The sequence below is a fragment of the Rhineura floridana genome, chromosome 5 (genome assembly GCF_030035675.1).
Source record: "Rhineura floridana isolate rRhiFlo1 chromosome 5, rRhiFlo1.hap2, whole genome shotgun sequence".
In the NCBI taxonomy this organism is placed as follows: Eukaryota; Metazoa; Chordata; class Lepidosauria; order Squamata; family Rhineuridae; genus Rhineura; species Rhineura floridana.
The window spans coordinates 143050588-143074069 of NC_084484.1; the positions used below are offsets into that span (position 1 = coordinate 143050588).

The window sequence follows — 23482 nt, forward strand, 5'->3', positions numbered from 1 at the left end:
TATTGTCCACCTCCCTTTCCAGGATACGTACCCACTGGATTCTGCAGCTGTTCCACCTGCATAGTGGCAGCATATCAATAGCAGTGGCGTAATGTAAGTATAGGATTGCTCAGTTAAAGCAAACTGAATATGTGACTAGTAGAAGCACTAAATATTGAAAAGTTGGCACACATTGTACTAATGAGCACATTTACTGATAGTTAATAAAAGCAATTATTGAAATTTTGCTTGTTATTTATTATTAATAATAAGGTAATTACTTTAAAGGTCCAGTAATTCATATAAATAGGTTACTAATGTGAGGAAGTGACCCTGGGAGATGAATTAAGTCATTAGTTGATTGGTTCTTATTGGTAATTATACCCTCCTTTGGGAGAGTAAAGATTCCCCACAAGGGAACCAGTAAAACCAGTGTGTGCTCTGATAATTTTTTTTATAAGAGCCCTTTTTCAGTATACATGGGTATGAAAGAACTGAGGAAAAACTGTTTACATGGCTATAGGAAAGTGGCAGAGGGCTAAGTTCATATCATGCAATGAGAAAGTGTCCAACTTTTCAAAAACAAATTTGATCTCCAAATTCCATGGAATCATAAGATATACAATGGGAGACAAGTGTTACCTCAGTCTGTTCCCTTTTGTACCTCTGAAGTGAGAAAAAAGGACGTAAAACAAATCTCTCTCTTTTTTTAAAAAATTGCTCTTATTTGATTTGGAGAAACCCTAGACAGTGTTTAGCAAACATAGTAAGGCCAATGTACAGTGTGCGAATATTTTCATGCAGTAGTAACTTGTCCTCATAAATGCAACATTTTCCCAGTTCTACAAGTAACCCACCATCCCGATGAGACTACTGTAATGCGCTCTACGTAGGGCTGCCCTTGAAGACTGCTCAGAAACTTAAACTGGTACAAAGAGCCGCAGCCAGGATGTTAACTGGAGCTGGGCTCAGAGAACATACAACCCCACTGTTGTACCAGCTCCACTGGCTTCCAATCTGTTTCCGAGCACAATTCAAAGTGCTCGTTTTAATCTATAAAGCCCTATATGGCTTAGGTCCAGGCTATCTGTTAGATCGTGTCTCCCTCTATGACCCTGTCCGAGCTTTGAGATCATCTGGTGAGGCCCTACTCACGATTCCATCTTTCTCACAAGTATGTCTTGTAAAAACACAGAATAGGGCCTTTTCAGTGGCTGCCCATAGACTGTGGAATTCCCTCCCTAGTGAGGTTCGATTGGCTGCCTCACTTTCATATTTTCGTGCCCAGGTGAAGACTATTTTATTTAGACGTGCTTTTAACTAATATTGTTATATATTGTAATATTGTCATATATTTTTTAACTTATTGTTGATTTAATTCATTTTTAACTGTTTTAAATGGTATATTACTTGTTTAACTGATTATGGTTTTTATTTGTAAGCCGCCCTGAGTTCTTCTGAAATAGGGCGGGGTATAAATATTTTAAATAAATAAATAAATAAATTGTTGTTACCTTCTATACATAACCTACTGGAACAGATGTTAGAAGCAGTAAAACTATGTAACAATGACAAATTCCAGAGGGGCATCTCCACTAGACTGTTCCAGAAAACGAAAATAACAACCCAAATCTAGTGGTATAGTAACAAAATTACTGTGGTGTAATCTTGCACAGGACACAGCCTATTTCATTAGATCCATGCAGCAGTCACCTAATAGGTAGGTTTATATATCCTGAGAGAGAAGTAAAAAAGACGTATTATTATTTTTACAAAGTTAAATAAGAAAGCCAAACACTGATAATGATACCAATAGGCGTGCCACAGAGCTATGCCAAGCATAAATGAATACTGAATCCCATCAAATGAACACATGATGAAGTCAGCATGGGTAGATCCACTCCTGAATAACAGCCACTATTGATGATGAATAGGCACCAAGACCAATAGAACAAACAAAACACAAAAAGGGAAACACTTTCTCTCTGTAGTGAGCTAGCCATACCCAGGATTTAAGGTGAGATTCCAGAATCAAACATGTTAATAAATCCCAGTAAGATGCCTTTATACTGGAGCCTTCCTTTCAAATTGTTAGTTGGATGATAGAGATTTTAAAGTCTCCAAAGAACATCCTAGGAGAGTAAAATGCTTGCCTGCTGGTTTCTGAGTGCTATCATTTTTAATATCCAATTCGTAATGTCTGATGGAAGTGATGACAAGAGGTGCTCCATTAGGTTTTTGTTGTTGGGCATGTCCTGTAGTGGATCTTTATGCAACAATAGTGCAACTTTATGCAACAATATAACAATTGCTGATCTCTCACATTCCCACTTTTATACCACTTTAACAATCATAGAGAATCCTGGGAATGGTAGTTTGTTAAGGGTGCTAGAAATTGGAAGTCTGCGAGGTGAGCACCCTTATGAAACTACTGTTCCCAGGATTCTTTGGGTGAAGCCATGATTGTTAAAGTGGTATAAGGAGTGCTTTAAATGTATGGTGTGGATGTGACCACAGCCTTAGAATAAAAGGTGCTCATATACTAGTAAGGAATATCACCATACATATTTATCTACCACAGGTATTATATCACATTTGGAATGATCACTTGTACAAAAGCTTGACTAATAACAGTTCTCTTCTCTGATTACTGGCAGTATACTGCTAGCCGTAATGTTCCTGCTGCAAAAATTTGGCTCCCCTCAATGACTCCTCTTGAAGGTTACACAAAAGCAAAGAAAAAAAAAACCCCATGCCACTGGTACAATTCTGCCATATAGTCAATGGTGAAGGAAAGAAACCCTAAATATAATCACAGAGGCATTTATTCAGCTTCTGTAAGGATTATAGAAGTTTACTAGCATCAGAGGGCTTTGGTATGCCGTTTGCTTCTCAGCACAGCAACCTGTCTCCAACTTAGAAGAACATATGAATTTTGTATATGGAATCTTGTCTATTAAAGTGTTTTACAAGATTCTATCCAATATTTGTCAAAGGAAAATATCAACATAGCTTGTAAAGATTTTGTACGGTACAAGAAAAACACCAACATTATTTCACAACCCATTATTTTCACAAGAATATGAATCAAGGAGATAAACTATGTCTATTTTTTCAGAGCACACTTATTATAGAATATTGTCTGAACCCTTACTAATGACTCCTTGAGGTTAGTTATTACAGTGATTAGAAGCTGGGGGGATATTTTCTGTGGTGCTATAGAACACAAAGTCAGCATTAAGAAAACCTTACCACCCGAGTGAAGGTAATGGTCAGAGTGCACAGTCAGCGCTCCTGTTGTTTTAACAAGGGATATAAACTGAGCAGAAGCTGAAGAGGTAGGCTTATCCACACGGGAGCCTAACTTCGTACTAAAGAAGCTGCTTTTACCATCACAATAGCTTTCAAAGGTCCACACTTCTTGCTCAATGGTAGCTTCCAATCTGCTGTTTTCCTTTCACACAAGTAGGCGTTCCTCTGGAAAGGTTTAATAACATTGTTTCCTTGTGGCCCCACCCCCAATTTTACATGTTTACTCCCTCTGGAGTATTGATATTGCTAATGGAGAAGGGGAGGGTTTTTTGTCAGTTTCATTGTTTCTTGTCAATTGCACACCTCTCCCAGCTGAAGCCACCAGAGAGTTGGAGTACAATGGACACCAAACTATATGAAACTGATTAGAGGGGGGAGTGAGTGAAAGGCAAAGTAGGCCTTTCTGCCTAGCGAAACAGTGACACTGCATGTTTGGACCCCCCCCCCTTAAAAACTATTTCCTTTTCACAGGTAGGAATTTCTGGGTATCACTCTGCAAGTTGTTTTATATCATTTGCCATTTATATATTTGCTGTGATCCAACATATGGTACAGCATATGGTTCCCTGTTAGAAAGCATAAGCCTGGCTTAATTGCAAAGAGGTCCTGGTGCAAAAGGGAAACCACAAGCTTTGTACTGTTTTATGGTATACAGCAGGGTTGGGGAACCTTGGGCAAAGGAGCCAATGAGGCCTTCAGCACTCTCCCTAAGCCACACTCCTCACTCCAAGTGTTTTTGCCTGGTGTGTATCCTTGAACTGTGATAATACCTCTTGCTTGCCAGGATGTATGTGTGTGTGTGTGTGTGTGTGTGTGTGAGAGAGAGAGAGAGAGAGAGAGAGAGAGACTTTGTGTAAAAAGAAACCTGACTTGTGTGGCCTACTGTGTAGTCACATTGGTTGCTCCACCCACTTTTGCCTCTAGCCCCACTCACCATTAGCATGTGGCCCCTAGAAGGTTGCCTATGAGGAAATGTGGTCCTTACACTGAAAATGGTTCCCCCCCCCCAATTGCTACAGAGCAACCTATGGGCATGTCCTTCTCTTGTCTCCCCTCTCCTCCCTCCCAAAAAACCTGTGCAGGGGATCGAAGTGGCTAACTGTGCATGACTCACCACTCAAAAATATAGGCATGGCTATTGTGCACGGCTATGTCTATAACTACATTACAGGCTAGTAGTATACATCTTTCCTCATTCTGTACAGGTTTTATTACACACACTGGCTGCTGTATTCAGAACACTTATCCACAAATGTGATTTGGGATTCAGGAATTGAAAATAATTCCTACTCTATGTGATGGTCATTTTTGCGTGTGTCATGAGCAGCCAATTGCCTCTCTCTTCTTATACTTATTTGCATTAAAAAGTAACTGCTTTGCATTCCATGCTGCTTAGCAACTAACTGGCCCTGATATCACACACATCTATGCACAAGTGCTGCAGCTTCTGACCTGTTACAAAGTACTAAAGGAAGCACGTGGCCACTGCCACAAATAGGATATAGCAGCAGTGTAAAATACTGTAATATTAAGAAACAAATATACTGAGGAGCCATGGAAACAAGTGATCAAGAATCAATGGAACTATGCAGAGGCAAGAAACTATTTACTGTCTGGACACACAGCTTAGTGGAGAGTATTTAGAGAAACAGGGCATATCTCTAAAACACCTCAGAGGTCTGCTCATTATTTGAAGGACACATACATTCTCTAGGCCACATTTCTACATACATTCCCATAAGAACGTCAGAAGAGTGAGGGCTTCTTGATCAGTTTAAAGTCCTATTGCCTGGCACCCTGTTTTCCCCATGGTCAACCAAATGCATCTTGCAAAGTCCACAAGCCAGATTACCAGGGCAATAGCCTTGTCCCATCATTGCTCCCCAGCTACTACTTTTAAAAGCACGTGAGGCCTACAACAAAATGTTGCAGTGTTGCAGCCAGCCAGTCATGCTCTCTTCCAGGATACTTACTTTCATTCCCGCTCCTTCTTAGTTTTCTATTCTCCTCCCTGCCAAAAAAGAGTCAGCCAGCATTCCGTGGCCACTGACCATGCTCAGTCCTCAGTGCTCAAAAGGTTTTTAAAAACATTTTATGTACTTCTGCAAACCATGATGTTTGTGAGGAAGAAGGGGTAGGGCAAGTGACTGGTTGTGGTGGCAGCAAACAGCTGTGCCATGGGGAGGCTCTAATAGCAGCAGAACTGGCACCAGCATTGGGGGTGGGGACAGGCCTGTGCCACCAGGAAGGAGCCCATTAAAATCTCTTGCACCCCTAGCCCTGTCTATCATGTCCCCTGTTCAAGGATAACTGATTGGTTACAAGATAAAAAGGGAGTCTTACTGCGTTGTGGAGATATTAGCCGAAAATGCAAAGGTTCTAAATTATTGTAAAAAAAGAATGCATGTTAAGTGAGCTGCTAGATCAAGGCATATAAAATTCAAACTGCAATTTGCTATCATCAGCTGACCTGGAAACATTCAAGGAAAGGTGGAATCTTATGAATGTTGCTGTCAGCTCAGAAAACACTCCATTTGCAAGAGTTAAGGTTGATAATCCATATCAAACCTATCGTCTTTCGAAAATATAATTTTGGCAGCACAAAACAGATAAAAGGGGATTATCTCTAGACTATATAACCTACTTTTAGATATGGAGTCAGAACAGCTAACAGGACTCAAACACCAATGGGAGGGAGATTTGTTGAAGGAACTGGATGACAGAGACTGGGAACAATTATGGAATAACCATTTGATACCCACTTCCTCCCATCAAGTTTGGGAGGAAATGTTAAAAACTGCCCATCGCTGGTATGCTACTCCAGTGTACCTATCGAGGGTGAACCACACCCTCTCCCCTAAATGTTGTAGAGGATGTGGTTCAATTGGTATGTACCACCATATGTGGTGGACATGTGAAAAAGTTAAAACCTTTTGGAATGCTATTTTCAAATAAATTAATCAATTAACCAATCAAGACATCACTCAAACACCACAACTTGCTATTTTAAATTTATTGACTGATTCCAATAAGAATGTACAATGTAAGAACTTGATAGGCCATCTACTAATGGCAGCGCGTCTTGCAATTGCCAAGCACTGGAAAGACCTAACGGGTGCGTCAATAAAATATTGGTCGCAGATATGGTATATAGCGCTAATGGAAAAATTAACATCTAAACTCCGAATAGCAAGGGGAGAGTTGAAAAAAGAAACCTTTGTGGATTGTTGGTACCCTTTCATAATGTATGTAAGCCAAACAACACACAGATGGATCCCACCAATAGAATATGTGGCCAGCTGGAATGCCTAAACCATAAAATACTTTAATCTAGATAAGGTTCTGTGTATCTATTTATTTTCTAGTTTTGTTAATGTATCAATATTATAATAAAGTATTTAAGCGCATATAGAATACACCATTGCTTGGGAGGGGGGAGGGATATAGTTTAGGGGGATATAGTAAATATAAGATAGTTTAGTAAGTTCTATTTTTTATGTATGGATTGGATTTTGGTTATTGATGCTGTGTTAAAGATTTGTAAATTTAATAAAAAGTATTATATATATAAAATAAGGTTGCTAATCAGGGAAAATGTATTTTGCAATATGCCACTTTCTGTCTTGTAATTTACAAGTCAAAGGGACAAGAAAACAGCAAGACAACCAAAGAACTGAAAATAATTTGACACAAGCATTTTGAGTCTACAACTCTTTGAAGAGGTAAATTCAATAGGACAAGCAATTTGAGGGATCCAAAGCTACCAAGGTTAATTGTTTCATAATGTTATTTCCAAAGTGTGCCTGCCAGGCCAAGGAGACAAGGCCCACTATGTCTACAGCTGATAAATGGAAATGCCCTTGGTTTTATATTTTTTGTTATAGACTTCTACACAGAAGACTTACCTTATAGCAAATGATTCTGTGGCTGTTTGGTGCTGTGCAACTCAGAAATGTTTGCTGTTTTCTGGAACTGAAAAAGTTAAAAAGAGAACATGATGATCATGGAAGATTTAGTGGAATTGCCTTGTCAAAACGATGAAGTAGAAAAAGCTTTTATAGAGTATGTTCATGACAAAAACTTTAACATAATGTATAAAAGTGCACAGTAGCTTTTGTCATGGCTAAGGAAAAAAGGAGTATCATTAATTCAGACAGTAAGTGTAAGACTCTGCTGAAAATCTTCTTGGGATAGATCATATAAATATATTCTTGGCCAGAGAAATGGAACCTGGCAAGTCCCCATTCTTGTTACGTTGCTTTATAAAATGCCATTGGAGTTCTGCAATCTGTCATCTCTGGTACATGATAAGAAAAGGGTTGGGCTATTTTGTTCAGCATGTACCCACAATCTTATTGAAGGACATATATGCCTAAAATGGGGGGAGAGATTCCAATAAAGCTATCCCTTAAACACATCCCACTCATATTCATTACTTTCTCCAGATTTAGTTATGAAAAACTACCTTATTATGGCCCTGCAACAAAGGCTTGACTCAAGCAAATGATGCACAAATAATGTTCTCTTTCTTCACTCTCCCAATTCATTGTCTGCACACTAGTTCAAACCATAAACCCTTATTTGTTTCTACATCTATGTTCCTGACAAACACCTGAACCTTGCAATATGATTTTTAATGTTTCCTGCACAGAGACTTATCTATGTCTGATAATGAAGTAGAGCAATTGATTGCTATGCTTTTAAAAATAGGAAATAAGTAAGTAAAGTCAAGTAGAACATATTTGTGCTCAGGCCATCTACTTGGGGTGGGGAGAAATAATGACAACACAAATGGCAATAAGTGACTGTGATGGATCTCAAGTCAAAGAAGAGTATGAAAGTGCCCCAGATAGCTACAGATCTGTTAGTTTAACTTCAGCAGCAAGTAAGGCCATAGGAAACACATAATACAAGCCAGTATTATGCAAGTTCAGTCTGCAGTACATATTTGTTAATTGATCTACAAAAGAGAAGGATTTCAGCCTGACATCTGAAATTGTATCCTGCAATTCTCCTCATCAACCACATCTGGGAAAAGTTTCATGTCAAGCCCTTCCTCCCCATGATCACTCGTAAGAAAGAATTACCTCAAGTTGGGATGCTTTCTCATTAACAGACCTCTTTGCAGGGAGAGCAAAAGACTCTAACAATCTTTACTTGATGAAGAGCTGCAGCAGGCTTGCAACTAGGAGGGGGCTCCATTTCAAACAGGAGGTTGGAGATGTCCCAGCCAGCAGGCCTGCTGCTAAGTTTCCAGCGAACTGCTTCCCATGGCAGGTTGGGCACTCATGAACAATTTTTCTGATGCTGTTTCTAGTTATGAATTGCAAAGCACGGCAGTAGTCTATTCTACACATTTCATTCTAGAGTGCTTATGATTATTTGCAAAGAAGAACTCTCTTTTTAACATAGAGAGAGAGAGAGAGAGGGCGCAGGTCTTTGCAATGTAACCTCTTGCAGGCTCAGCAATTGGGCGACACCTTTATAACGACCAACCAAAATGTCACAAAATGTTGAGCAAGCTTTTGAGTCCTGTAGAACTCTTCATTGGGTTGGATGTCAAGAAAAGGAGGTAGGGAGAGAAAGAGAAAAAGCTGGCTTCGCGTTGAAGTAAAAAATCTCTTTTGTTCAGCCACATTCTTAAGAAAACAAACATAACTGGATGAGGCTCTCCCAGGATGCACCTGGGATTGTTAGGGTTGAACTTACTGCTGTTTCTCTTACCAGTTTACTTAGAATCTACCCTAATGAAGAACTTGAAAGCTTGCTCACTATTTTGGTTGCTACTAAACCCACTGACTGTGGTTTTTGACATTTTCTAATAAACCAACATGGCTTCTTATGGTTTTTTTGTTCTCATGCAGATTGCGATCCTGGTTGTTAAAAATAACACACTTTATGTTGGAGTAATTTTAAATTTCATCAACGGGACTAATTTCCATATAATGTCTTCAATCCTGAGAAGCACAGGCAAAAGGGGTCTTTTCTACCCAGTCTTGCCTCTCGCAAACCCATGTCCCCCAAACCTCTCATGGCTGTTGGGACATCCTCTTTAATTCAATCTGGAGTGGATTGTGGCTTACGGAGGAAAAGAGGATCACCCAAAAAATGGTGGATAGCCCTTCTATGAGCATAATGCAATCCCATGCATTTTTACTCAGACATAAGTTCCACTGTGTTAAACAGAGTTTACTCTCACTTAAGTGTGCACAGGATTGCAGCCTGAGGTCTCTCGAGACTAACGACTTTATAGGTTTATTATGTTGGCATAAAACTATTCATTAATTAAAATATTTATATATTCTGTCTTTTGATTTAAAAAAAAATCCCTAAGGCCACTTGACAACAATTAAAAACTCACAACAAAAATTATGAAACAAAAGTATACATGAGCAAAATCAAGTAACAGAAACCAACAGAAAACCAGAAGATCATAAGAAAGTTAATAGTTGCACTATAGCATAAAACAAGAGAACCCCCAGAGCTCTCCCAAGCTATATCACCTTTGCCAGGCATCCAAAAATCAACAAGAAAGGAAGAAAGTAAACTTCCTCAGGGACGGAATCTCCACAATTTTGATACCACTGTTGAAAAGCCACTCCCAAATGTTGTAAGGGCACCAAGAGCAGGGCCTCAGAGGAGCACTGTAGCAGGTGAATAACAGTTTTTATTATGGCATGAGTTATTGTGGACATCATTTCACTTCATCAGTTGTTTCTGATGACTTTAGTCCATATAAGCTTATGCCATAATAAAATGTGTTAGTCTGCAAGGTGCCACAAACTCTTTGTTGACTATTATGCAATAGAGTAACATGACTACCCCTCTGGAAATTGTTGCATTTGGCTTTAAAAGTCATCCCAAGCTTTGAACTGGGCCCAGAAACATAAGATGAGCCCTGCCAGATTAAAACAAGGGCCCATGATAACCTCCATGTTCCCTTCCAACTCTGTGATTCTGTTCCATCTAGCTTAGCATCCTGTTTCCTACAATGGCCTCTAGAAAGCCCACAAGTAGGACATGCAGTTTCCTTTTTATGTTGTTATTTATGAAACAAATTAAAAACAAGATTTTTTAAAAGTAGGACATGAAGGCAATAGCTCTCTCCTGTTGTTGGTCCCCAGCAATTTGTACTGAGGGTTACACCGGTTATGAAACTTGGAGTTGCTTATAACACCATGACCAGGAACCACTGGTAAGACTTTTCCAGACATCCTTTTAAAGCCATCTAAGCTAGTCAACATCACCACATCTTGTGGCAGCAAATTCCATAAATTAGGTTTGCAGGGTGTCAGTAGAATACCATAAATTAGCTTCACAAGGTGTGAGAATGTCTGTCCTGAATCGTTTGTTAATCAGTTGTAAACAAACTCAGAGTCACTGCAGTCACTGATGAAAAATTTGCATGTATTTCGAACAGCTTGTCTCACTTAATATCCTGGTAGAATCATAGAACTGGAGGGATCCTTGTGGAACACCTAGTCCAATCTCTTGCTAGATGCAGGAAATTCAGAGCCATAACATTCCCAACAAATGGATGCCAGGTCTGAGCTTGAATATTTCTAGCAAGGAAGAGTCCATAGTACAATTGGCTCCATTGGTGATCTGCCCTTAGTGTTAATAATTTTCTCCTATGTTCAACCAAAATCCATCCTTGTGTAACTTAAGTCTATTAAAGCTAGTCCTGTCATCTGGGGCAGCAAATAACATATCTGCTATCTTCTGTGGGATAATCCTTCAGGTATTTGAAAAATCCTATGATGTCCCCCTTCAGGTCTCTCTTCTCCAGGCTACTAAACATACACAGTTCCTTCAATCTTTCCTTATTCAACTTGTTTTCCATGACCTCGACCGTCTTCACTGCCCTCCTCTGCAGCCTTTCCAATTTGTCTATATTTTTCTTGAAAGTGCAGCACTCAGAACTGGTCACAGAACTCCAGATGAGGCTTGACTAATGCAGAATACAGTGGAATTATTACCTTTTGTGACTTGGAAACTATGTTTTCTTGCAGCAGTGTCACATTGCTGACTCATGTTCAAATTGTGATCAGCTACAATCCTGAGATCCTTTTTACATGTACTACTGACAGGTATTCCCTGTCCTATGCCTCTGCATTGGATTTGGTAGCTACATTCTGAACAGCTGTAGTCTCTGGACACTTTTCAAAGGCAGCCCCACACAGAATAGATTGCAGTAATTTAATTTGAACTAGGACATGAATTACTGTGGCCAAGTCATTTTAGGGTGCATCATGTCTCCATGAACAGGAGTAAAAAACTGTTGCATATTTGAGGTTGGAATTGCATTAAAATGACCACTATTTGGTTGCTTTATCAGAATAGCATAAGAACTAAATTTGCTGGATCAGACCATCCTATCCAATCCAGCATCTCATTACTAACAATGGCTAACCACATGCTTCTGGGTACAATCTAAGCATGGAGAAAATACCTTCTTTGGATTTTTTTTTAAAGTATTTTTTACAGAACTCCTCCGCATACATCTCATTTATTCTTACACTATACTTCACACTAATCTCATCCAGCAACAATAGCACCTCTCTCATTCCTACATAAAAGATAATCAGTAGCCTCCATGCATGTTTCTGAGTTTGAATTTTGTTTTTTTCCTTTCCTGTTGGTTGCTTCTTTACACAAGACTCTGGATATCAAAACACTATACTTTAAAAAACTGCAGATCCTGCTTTTTCATTCAAGCCAACACCTGAGCCTTTGTGAACCAACACATAACTGATTTTGCACTGGACTTCTAAAACAACAACCCGGGTACCCCAAAGTACCCATGTATGTAAAGCTGCTGAGCTAATACTGAACATTAAAACAGCAAGGAATCTCAACAAGTCCCAGCTAATGATATGATCTCCCACAAGTTCTGTCTTGTTTTTTTCAGTAAGGTACAGCTGCAGAATTCAATGAAGTTTTGACTAGACAACATGCCTACAGGCATAAAGTAGGTAAGATGATACCACATATTATTTTGTGTCCTACTGTCCAAGACCAGCATGGCAAGAGTATATACCGAAGTACATGAGGAGAGAAACACTAATAGCTACAACTCCTATATAAACTGCAGCCACAGAACTTCACAAAACCAAGCATACACATAGATTTAGAACTAAAATTCAAAACAGCATAAAGAGGCACATGTTATAGAAATATATAACATATGGTTATTTTCCACAAATTATAGCCCTTAAGAGACTTTCCAATATGTTAAACTGAACACAAAATTAATTGTACATGCAACATCACTTGAAAGAAAGCAAACACCATTCTTCTGGAAAGCTAAAAAGAAAAGACATATAAGAACATATTTTAAGCATAAGGAACCTTTACCTCAACAGCTTATGAATATACTGCCACAATGTACCATAAGAGAAAGGATTCCCGAAATCATGAGGACATTACATTACCAGATTAATATTAATCTCTAGAGTGCTAGATTAGTTTCCTGTCCATGCTAATGCCCTTTTGATTACAACATAAAATAATCATACAAAAAATCTTCCAATAGCAAAAGTAGCTAACACTTAAAACATTAACAAAATTTAGAGCTTTCAGCTCAATATGTATAATTAAACATAAAAGCTAGGTCAATGCAATGTTAACTCCCCTCCCCCCAAGTTGCACAGAAGTCACAGAAATTCATGGTCAGAGTTTACATAATAGATTCCACATTGGTTTTGCACAGATGAAAATAATCTCTACTGAATTCAGTATATTTGCTGCAAACAAAAGAACCAATCAAGTGTGTGGATTGTGGGTTGTAGAGAAATTTATCATGCTTATGTAAACAGAAATACAGAACAGTACATATATCTGGTTCATATATTTAAGATACATAAATCACAACAACCTGCTTAAATACTTTCTGAGACATAGGAAGCTGCGCATATACTGAACAAGCCATTGGTCCATCAAGCTCAGTATTTTCTACACTGGCTGGCAGTGGCTTTCCTGAGTTTCACTCCCAAAAGAATTCCCAACCCTAGCTGGAGATGCCAATAACTAACCCTGGTACTTGCCTTAAATAACCTTAAAACTGCAATCCTATACCCATTTACTTGAAAGTAAGCCACTGAAGACTTCCATTATTGCAGCATGTGAACAAACTATTGGATACCAAACTAAGAAACAACAGGACTGGTTTGATGAGAATGATAGTGAGACTGAACATATCATTGACAGGAAAAGGAAAGCCTTCCAAAGACATTAACTGTGCTGCTAAGAAAAAAATCTATGCCCGTGCAAAGGCTGAGGTCCAAAGAAGAACTAGAGAACTTAAGAACACCTGGAGGATAAAGAAAGCTCAAGAAATCCAGCTTTTTGCAGATGCTCATGATGCACGGGGCTTTTTTAATGCCACAAAGGCCATCTATGGACCAACAAATTATGGTACAAATCCCTTACATTCAATGGATGGTACCAAACTTCTAAAGGATAAAGAGTCTATTGCACTACGTTGGAAAGAGCATTAGCACGACCTTCTTAATCGTAACTCTGTTGTGGCTGGTGAGGTCTTCTCGCAAATCCCACAACAACAAATTAGAGATGAGCTTGCAGTATCCCCTAATTTGGATGAAGTCAGTAAAGCCATTAATCAAATGAAGAAGAACAAAGCTAGTGGACCTGATGGGATTCCTGCTGAAGTCTTTAAAGAAGGTGGGCCTGAATTTACACAACAACTTCCTAAACTCATCAAAAAAATCTGGATGAGGGAGGAGATCCCGGAAGACTTTAGGGATGCTGTAATTATCACTCTTTTCAAGAAGGGTGATAGAACAGATTGTGGGAACTACCGAGGCATCTCTCTTCTGGCTACCGCAGGTAAAATCCTTGTAAGGATCTTCGCAAATCTCCTCCTACCTATCTCAGAAGACATCCTCCCTGAATCCCAAAATGGTTTCCGCCCTTCCAGGGGAACAGTGGACATGATCTTTACTGCACGACAGCTTCAAGAAAAATGCAGGGAGCAAAACCGACCTCTGTATATGGCGTTTATTGAGCTGACTAAGGCCTTTGATACTGTAAATCGAACTGCTCTCTGGACCATCCTTCTGAAAATTGGATGCCCTGATAAATTTGTGAATGTTTTGCAACTCCTCCATGACAACATGACGGTGGAAATTTTGGATAACAATGGCTCTCAAAGTGATCCATTCAAAGTGGGATCAGGCGTCAAACAGGGATGTGTCATTGCTCCGACCTTATTTGCTATTTTCATTGCCGTGATTCTACACCTTGTTGAGGGGAAACTTCCCACTAGCGTGGAAATCACATATTGAACAGATGGAAAGCCTTTTAATCTCAGTAGGCTGAAAGCAAAAAGTAAGGTAATTACAACCTCTGCTCTGTCATAGAACTTCAATATGCCAATGAAAATGTAGTCTCCACGCATTCAGAGGAAGATTTTCAAACTATCCTAAATGTCTTCGCAGAAGCATATGAAAACACGGCCACTCGCTTAACATCAAAAAACCCAAAGTGCTTCATCAGCAGGTGCAAACCAATCCCTTTGTAGCACCATCAATCCAGCTTAATGGTGCGATGCTGGAGAATGTTGATCACTTTTCTTATCTTGGCAGCCATCTCTCCGTAAAAGCTGACATTGATGCTGAAATTCAGCATCGTCTGAGCTCTGAGAGTGCCACATTCTCCCGAATGAAGAGTGGAGTGTTCAAGGATCGGGATATTCGCAGGGAGACCAAAATGCTTATTTACAAAGCCATTGTACTACCGACCTTACTGTATGCCTGTGAAACATGGACCATCTGTAAACACCACTCCCAACTTCTTGAAAGATTCTACCAATGCTGCCTCCAGAAAATTCTGCAAATTACTTGGGAAGATAGGCGGAGTAATTTTAGCGTATTGGAAGAAGCAAAGACCACTAGTGTTGAAACAATGATCCTCCAATATCAACGTCGCTGGACCAGCCATGTTGTTCGAATGCCTGATCACCATCTTCCAAAGAAGCTACTTTACTCCCAACTTAAGGATGGAAAATGGAATATCAGTGGACAGCAAAAGAGGTTTAAAGATGTTCTTAAAGGTAATCTGAAAAAAATGTAACATGAGCATCGAGAACTGGGACATTTTGGCCCATGAGTGTCCCAATTGGAGGTCGGCCATTATCAAAGGAGCTATGGACTTTGAAGAAGCACGAGTACAGGGCGAAAGGGACAAACGAGATAAGTGGAAGGCACATCAAGCAAATCCTCATTGTGACCATCTTCCATGTGGAAACCTATGTCCTCACTGTGGGAGGCTGTGTGGATCCAGAATTGGCCTCCACAGTCACTTTTGGACCCACTGTTAAAGACTTTACCCTGGAAGACAATCTTACTCGGCTACGAGTGATTGCCAATGATGAATGAATGAAAGCCACATTGAACTCAATGGGATTTACTTCTGAGCAGGAGTGATGAGGAGGTGTTGTGTTATCATCTTCCCAACAGTGGTGTGGGGCAGTAGGAGTGCCAGACTGTCTCCACCACCCTGCCCATGCAGCCTCAACATTGCTGCCTCCCTGCCCCATCCCATTCTTATAAACACCTGTGATACTGCTATTGGGCAAGGGTGGTGGTGGCACAACATCATCCCATTGTGTTGGCCACTCCTGCTTCTGAGTAGACATGTATAGGACTGCACTGTAAATCACACAGAGAGTTCTGGCACAAGCAAGCACTCTCCAGCCTACAAAGGTTTCTTTCGTTCACACCAACAGAAAGGAATTTTTGAGCAAATTTGCCCTCTCCGTTGATATGAATCGGTAAGTCACTCATTCAAGACTTTGATGTATCCCTCAGAACACATCGAACGTTACATCAGGAGCAATTGGTTGAGCTCTTTGCCAAATGGAAGCTATTTCCCAATGATATGTAACAAGCTGAAAAACTTAAATAATCAGGCAAATAATAGAAAATGCCATGCTATTTATTTATTTATTTATTTATTTATTTATTTATTTATATACCACTATTTCATTTAAAAACATCAAAGTGGTTTACAAGTTAAAAAAAAACTTGTACAGAAAAACCATTAAATGCAAAAGTAAGGAACAGAGAGGAACTAGGAATTGTGGGGAAATGGGGCTTAGGAGACAGAAATGAAGCAGGAGAAAGACTTATTGAATTCTGTGAAGCCAATAATTTGTTTCTTGCCAACACATTTTTGAGCAACCAAAAAGATGACTGTACATGTGGACATCACCAAATGGTCAATACAGGAATCAAATTTATTACATAATTAGTAGCAGAAGATGGAGAAGTTCCATACTTTCTGCGAAAACAGGACCAGGAGGAGACTGCGGTACAGATCATGAACTGGTAATATCAAAAATCAGAGTAAAGCTAAAGAAGAACACCAAAGCAATCATAATGCCAAAATACAATTTAAATAACATCCCCAAAGATTATACAGATCAAATAAGGAATAGATTTGAGGCTTTAAACTTAGTTGGCAAAGAACCAGAAGAACTATGGAGTGAAGTCAGAGACATGATCAAGGAAGAATGCAAAAAGACAATACCTCTAGTTAAAAAGAGAGAAAGACCTCGATGGATGATGGACAAAACTCTTAAAATGGTTAGAGAGAGAAGGAAAGCAAAAGCGAAAGGAGAGAGAAACAAGGTCAGAACCCTAAATGCAATAATACAGCAACTAGTATGAGGGACAAAGAGAACTATTATAATGGTTATTGTATAGAGACAAAGAAAAAACAGAACAAGAGCCCTATTCCAAAAGACTAGAAAAATGAAAGGGAAATTTAAACCAAGAGTAGGGATGTTGAATAATCAACAAGGGAACACACTGACTGACAGAGATAAAATAAAAGGAAGATGGAAGAAATACACTATATACTGGCTACCTATTTGCTACTGGGCCAAGTTCAAGGTTCTAGCTTTGGTGTACAAAGTCCTATACAGCTTGGGACCAGCACACCTGAAAGACTGTCTTATCCCTTATATACCCAGTTGATCACTGTGCTCTGCAGTGAGGGCCTCCTGCAGATACCATCTTATCAGGAGGTCCGTTCTGCACAACATAGGAAATGGATCTTTAGTGTGGTGGCACCTACCCTGTGGAATTCCCTCCCCTTAAATATTAGACAGTCACCATCTCTGTTATATTTTCGGTGCCTATTGAAGACCTTCCTCTTTCAACAAGCCTTTTAAGTTGAGACCTTATCCCAGTCTGCATCTGTGTTGGAATTGCTTTTTAATGTTTTTAATCCTTCTTTCTTACAAAATGTTTTTAACCTTTTTTATGAAAGCTTCGTTATGAAAGCTTTTAAAAATGTTTTTAAAGATGTTTTGTTTGAATGTATTTTAAAGTCTGTTTTTTGATGTTTTAAAGTGTTTTTAGTGCTTTTGCTTGCCGCCTGGGGCTCCTGCTGGGAGGAAGGGTGGATATAAATCAAATAAAAAAAATAAAACAGATGCAAGGATGACAGATTTATTCACAGAGGAACAGTATGATGAAGAACCAGAAATTTTAGAATGTGAGGTGAAAATTGCTCTTAAAATACTTGGAAGAAACAAATCACCAGGAACAGATGGCACACCAATAGAATTGCTACAAGCTACTGAGACGGAATCTGTCCAAATTTTGACAAATATTTGTCAAGAAATATGGAAAACTAAACAATGTCCCACAGACTGGAAGCATTCAATATACATCCCAGTTCCAAAGGGGATCCCAGGGAATGCAGTAATTGTCGAACTATTGCCTTAATATCCCATGCCAGTAAAATAATGCTCAAGATTCTACAACAAAGGCTCTTACCGTATATGGAGCGAGAAATGCCAGACGTCCAAGCTGGATTTAGAAAAGGAAGAGATACCAGAGATCATATCACAAACATACATTGGATAATGGAAAGGACCAAGGAATTTTCAGAAGAAAATCACTGTGTTTTATAGATTACAGCAAAGCTTTTGATTGTGTAGTGTAGTGAAAGCAGGGAGTTCCACTCCTCCTACTTTTACTGTCCCAGGAATCAATCCCCAGCCTCGGGCAATTGATCCTAGCAATCCTGGTATGCTAAGGTTCTGTATGCTTACACCAACCCTGCACGGTAGTACTGCCACCACCCTTCTATTGGTTAACTACTCTGGGGTGAAGGGACCCCCAGAGCCCACTGAACACCTGAGCCTCTCAGGACCAGAGGCTAGATACCCTCCTGGCCCCTTCAGAAGTCTTAGGTGAAAACGTTCCTCTAGTACACGGTAGTTTGGTCAAGTAGCCAGGACTGAAATTAGGAACTGAGCCCCTTCTCTGGAATAAACACACATTGCTTTAAAATAAGTAAAGTTTATTAAAAGAAAAAAATAAGAAAAGGGATAAAAGGGTACAAAAGATAAAAAGGTACATACAAATGATTTTTGAGCAGCAAATCAAATCCTAGGACCATACACCCAAAGGGGCAAGGTATATAACAAAACAGTCTACAAAAGATTCTGGGCACAAAATAAAAATAACAAAGCTAACTGCCTCAGCTATACTTACAAAGCTTCCGATCTTTCTGGAGTTAGCGTTCTTCCCCTCAGGGTCTGCCAGTCAGGTTGGATAATGGAGCCACCGCAGAGCATCACCATAAGCAAGGTGGTGCCCACAAGTGGAACACAGCCCCGAGTCCGAGGCCTCCTCTTATGGAGAAAATTCCTGCCTCAGCCGAAGACAATCACCTAATTAACATTTTCATCAAAGGAATGATGAAATGATGTTCCCACAGCACCTGGCGCCGTTCCTCTTGGTTTCTCACAACAAGCCGAAGGAGTTTTACGGCCTTGGCGGAACCAGGCCCCTCTTACTGATAGAGAGGTGCCAAATTGCTGCAAGCTGATACAGCTGGGCTGTAAAATCACCAGGTCACCGAGATGGGAAAATATACAAAAAGTTTAACTGTTTGCTACAAGTGACCCAGGAAAATAATTAAGGGGATCAAGCTGGCATGACATGTAGATCATGAAAAAACAATGGAATGCTTTAAAAGAAATGGGGGTGCCATAGCATCCTATTGTTCTGATGTGAAACCTATACTCTGGACAAGAGGCTACTGTGAGGACAGAGTATGGAGAAACTGATTGGTTTGCATTCGGAAAGGGTGTGAAATGGGTGTATTTTATCACTCTGTTTGTTTAATCTATACGCAGAACATATCACACGGAAAGCGGGATTGGACCAAAATGAAGGACATGTGAAAATTGGAGGGAGAAGTATCAATAATTTAAGATATACAGATGATACTATACTACTAGCAGAAATAGAGTTACCAGGTCCCCGTTTTTCAGCCGGAGTCTCCAGTTTTTTGGGGGGGCCTCTGGCTCTCTGACTAGCACCCCTTAATCTCCGGACTCTCAGCTTCAATTTTTTTTTAAAAATAATTAAGTTTCTAGGTGGTCTGGTTCCCGAGATATACACCAAAACATCAGCCACCCCCCCACGACTATTTAATCTATTTAACTGATACCACGCTGAAGTTGGTTGCTAGTTCCCAGTTCCTTATTTGCTTGAAAGTTCAAAACACTAAAAAAGAAGAGTTGACAACTACAGCAACTTCAAACCAAAATTAACATGCCTCTGAACCCCAAAATATATGTTGGGGTACCCTGTATGATATATCACTGTGATTGGGGGACTCTCCCCGTCAAGAATAACAATACATTTACGCAATCAAAATCATCAGGCTTCTGATATTATCATAAATACATAATGATGTCATAAAATCATAAAAGATAAGTAACTGGGGGTACCCACCCTAAACTCTGCTCTGGGACAGAACAAATCATATACCCCAGGAAAGGGGAGGGTGTCCTCTACAAAATGCCACTGTGTCCCACCTGGCCCAGAGCTTCTGCTGGGCACAGGGCACGGAGGAGGGCATCTATGCAAAATCAAAGCAGACCAAAACATACAGGAAAAAATAAATAACTGGGGGTGCCCACCCCAAAATCTGCTCTGGGCCAGGACAAATAATATACCCCAGGAAAGGGGAGAGTGTCCTCTACGAGATGCCACTGTGTCCCGCCTGGACCACAGCTTCTGCTGGGCGCAGGGCACGGAGGAGGGCATCTATGCAAAATCAAAATGGACAAAAACACATAGAAAAAAATAAGTAACTGGGGGTACCCACCCCGAAATCTGGTCTGGGCCAGGACAAATCATACACCCCATGAAAGCGGAGGGTGTCCTCTACGAGATGCCACTGCGTCCCGCATGGACCAGAGCTTCTGCTGGGCGCAGGGGAAGGATGAGGGCATCTATGCAGACAGAAAGGGTAGAGAATCTTCTTACTCTTACTCATTTCTCAGACCTCTTTCTGAAGTGAAGGGTCAAATCTGTAAAGAAGTTTGGAGCAGCCACATTAAAAGATAAGGGCAGGGCATTCCAGGCAGGGAGTTGCCAACCCTGCTTGGATATGGATGTCTTTCCAGAGGATCCCTAGTCAAGCTTTACCAACAGCACAATCCAAACTATATCTACTCAGAAGTAAGTCCTGTTGAGTTCTATGGGGGCTTAGTCCCTTAGTACGAGTGTTTAGAATTGCAGCCTTCAGGGGCATCCATCTTTACTCCCGAATGCTCCCATCTAACATCTCCACAACACTAGGCTCCTTTCTTCCTACAGTGGCCTTCTGGTGACTGGCCTGGCCTGAAGGCACTTAAACCCTTCTTACTGAAAGCAAGTAGGCTAGATTAAATGTTCCCTACCCAGGCTCCATCTTTTAGCTAAGATGTCTACCTTAATTTCCAGTCAGATTTTTTTTAATTGTACGCTCCAAGCAACGGTGGTTGATGCTTAATGCTTAATGTCATCATTTGGGCCCACCCCATGACATCGCTCAGGCCCGCCCCATGACATCACTCGGGCCCGCCCCTAAAATCTCAGGTTTTGGGATGCTTCTGACCTGGCAACCCTAAGCAGAAACCATGATTTGAAATGATTTGAAACTAATGCTGATGAAACTTAAAGAGGAAAGCAAAAAAGCAGGACTACACCTTAACATCAAGAAGACTAAAGTAATGACAACAGAAGAGTTATGTAACTGTAAAGACATTGAACTTGTCAAGGATTATCAATACCCTGGCACAGTCATTAACCAAAATGAAGACAATAGTCAAGAAATTAGAAGAAGGCCTAGCAAGGGATGAATTGATTCCATAAAGAAAGCCACAGACGTGAACTTACAAGATCTGAATAGGGAGGTTTTTAACAGATGGTATTAGAGGTCGCTGAATCATAGGGTCTCCATAAATCAAAATTAACTTGAAGGCACATAACAACACAACAAGTTTCATAAAAACAAATGGAGTCTGAGTAGAATTCTTTGAAAATTTAATAGAAAAAAGGCCTTGATTTTTTTTTTAATGACAACATCTAAAGCAAGGGTAAAATAATAATGCAGTTTTATTGGAATAAGTAGGTCATCAAAAGTAATTGTACATACAATTATTGTAATGTCTAGTCCTCATAAATGGATTAATGGATTTCTTTTTTCAGACTTTCCAAAACAATACCCACTTTGAGCTTAAAACATGAACGAGAAATTTCAGCCAAAAAGGTCATTGTTCAGAAGTTACAAACCACTGTAGACAGAAGACTCAGAATGAAAGTGCTGCCTCAACTATAACTACTATAAAGATAGCTAATGAATTTAAAGTGCATTCTGGAAACAATAAACAAAATTTGCAACATTGATCCGAGAATATGTGAAACGAAAAATTGTCCTCTTCTAGAGCCACCCATTCCTAATATCTCCAGTGCCTGTGTGCATCTATAAAACATCAGTAAAGCCTTAAGACTCTTTTGATATCTAAAGTAAAGCCTTATATTATTATTATTATTATTATTATTATTACATTTGTATACTGCCCCATAACCGAAGCTCTCTGGGTGGTGTACAACAATTAAAAACATTAAAAACCAATATACAAATATACAAATTTAAAAACACTTTTTAAAAAGAAAACAATTTAGAAACACATGCCAAAGAGCATGGGAGAAGAGGAAAGTCCTGACCTGGGGCTGAAAAGTTAACAGCGTTGGCGCCAGGCACACCTCATCAGATAGATCATTCCATAATTTGGGGGCCACCACTGAAAAGGCCCTCTCTCTTGTTGCCAGACTCCCAGCTTCCTTTGCAGTAGGCACCCGCAGGAGGGCCTTGGATGTTGAGCATAGTGTACGGGTGGGTTCGTGTCGGGAGAGGCATTCCACCAGGTATTGTGCTCCCAAGCCGTGTAACGCTTTATAGGTTAAAACCAGCACTTTGAATCGAGCTCAGAAACATACAGGCAGCCAACGCAAGCGGGCCAGAATTGGTTTTATATGTTCGAACCATCTGGTCCCTGTTACCAATCTGGCCGCTGCATTTTGCACAAGCTGCATTTTCTGAACCATCTTCAAAGGCAGCCCTATGTAAAGTGCATTGCAGTAATCTAACTTGGAGGTTGCCAGAGCATGGGCAACTGAAGCCAGGTTATCCCTGTCCAGATAGGGGTGTAGCTGGGCCACCAACCGAAGTTGGTAGAAGGCACTCCATGCCACCGAGGCTACCTGAGCCTCAAGTGACAGACAGTTCTAGGAGAACTCCTAAGCTACAAAACTGCTCTTTCAGGGGGAGTGCAACCCCATCCAGAACAGGTTGAACATCCACCATATCTATATATCTTATATCTAAAGTAAAATGATATATAGCATTTTAAGGTAGTGGTTAAGGTGTTGGACTATGACCTGGGAGACCAGGGTTCGAATCCCCACACAGCCATGAAGCTCACTGGGTGACCTTGGGCCACTCACTGCCTCTCAGCCTCAAAGGAAGGCAATGGTAAACCCCCTCTGAATACCACTTACCATTAAAACCCTATTCATAGGGTCACCAGTCCATTTCATTTTTCAATGCTACATGTTAACCGTTAAATTAATGCCAGTTCTCAACCTTGCTTAGCTTCCAGAATAGTATTCCAGTATTTGCTCTGCAGCAGACCCAGAAACAGGATTGTTTGTGTTTTATTGGAGGGCTGCAGAAATATCACTTTAGTGTGTTACTGCAGAAGCAGAACACATACTTTGCATGCAGAAGGCCCCAAGGTCAATCCCCAACATTACCAGGTTAAAGAGTTCTCAGGTAGGATGCTTGGGAAAAACCTCCTACTGACATCCCAAAG

At 40.1% G+C, this 23482-nt stretch overlaps 1 protein-coding gene across 20 annotated transcripts in view; it reads right to left on the reverse strand.

Moving 5' to 3' along the window:
* ZBTB20 (zinc finger and BTB domain containing 20) overlaps nt 1-23482 on the reverse strand; it is a 798165-nt gene that overhangs the window by 235561 nt on the left and 539122 nt on the right. For 19 of the 20 annotated variants that reach the window (XR_009762877.1, XM_061628379.1, XM_061628375.1 and 16 more), the window contains one exon: nt 7197-7263. The exons of the other annotated variant lie outside the window; for it this stretch is intronic. The gene's annotated coding sequence lies outside the window, so the exon portion shown is untranslated. The remainder of the gene's footprint in view (nt 1-7196; nt 7264-23482) is intronic. 20 annotated transcript variants of the gene reach the window in all.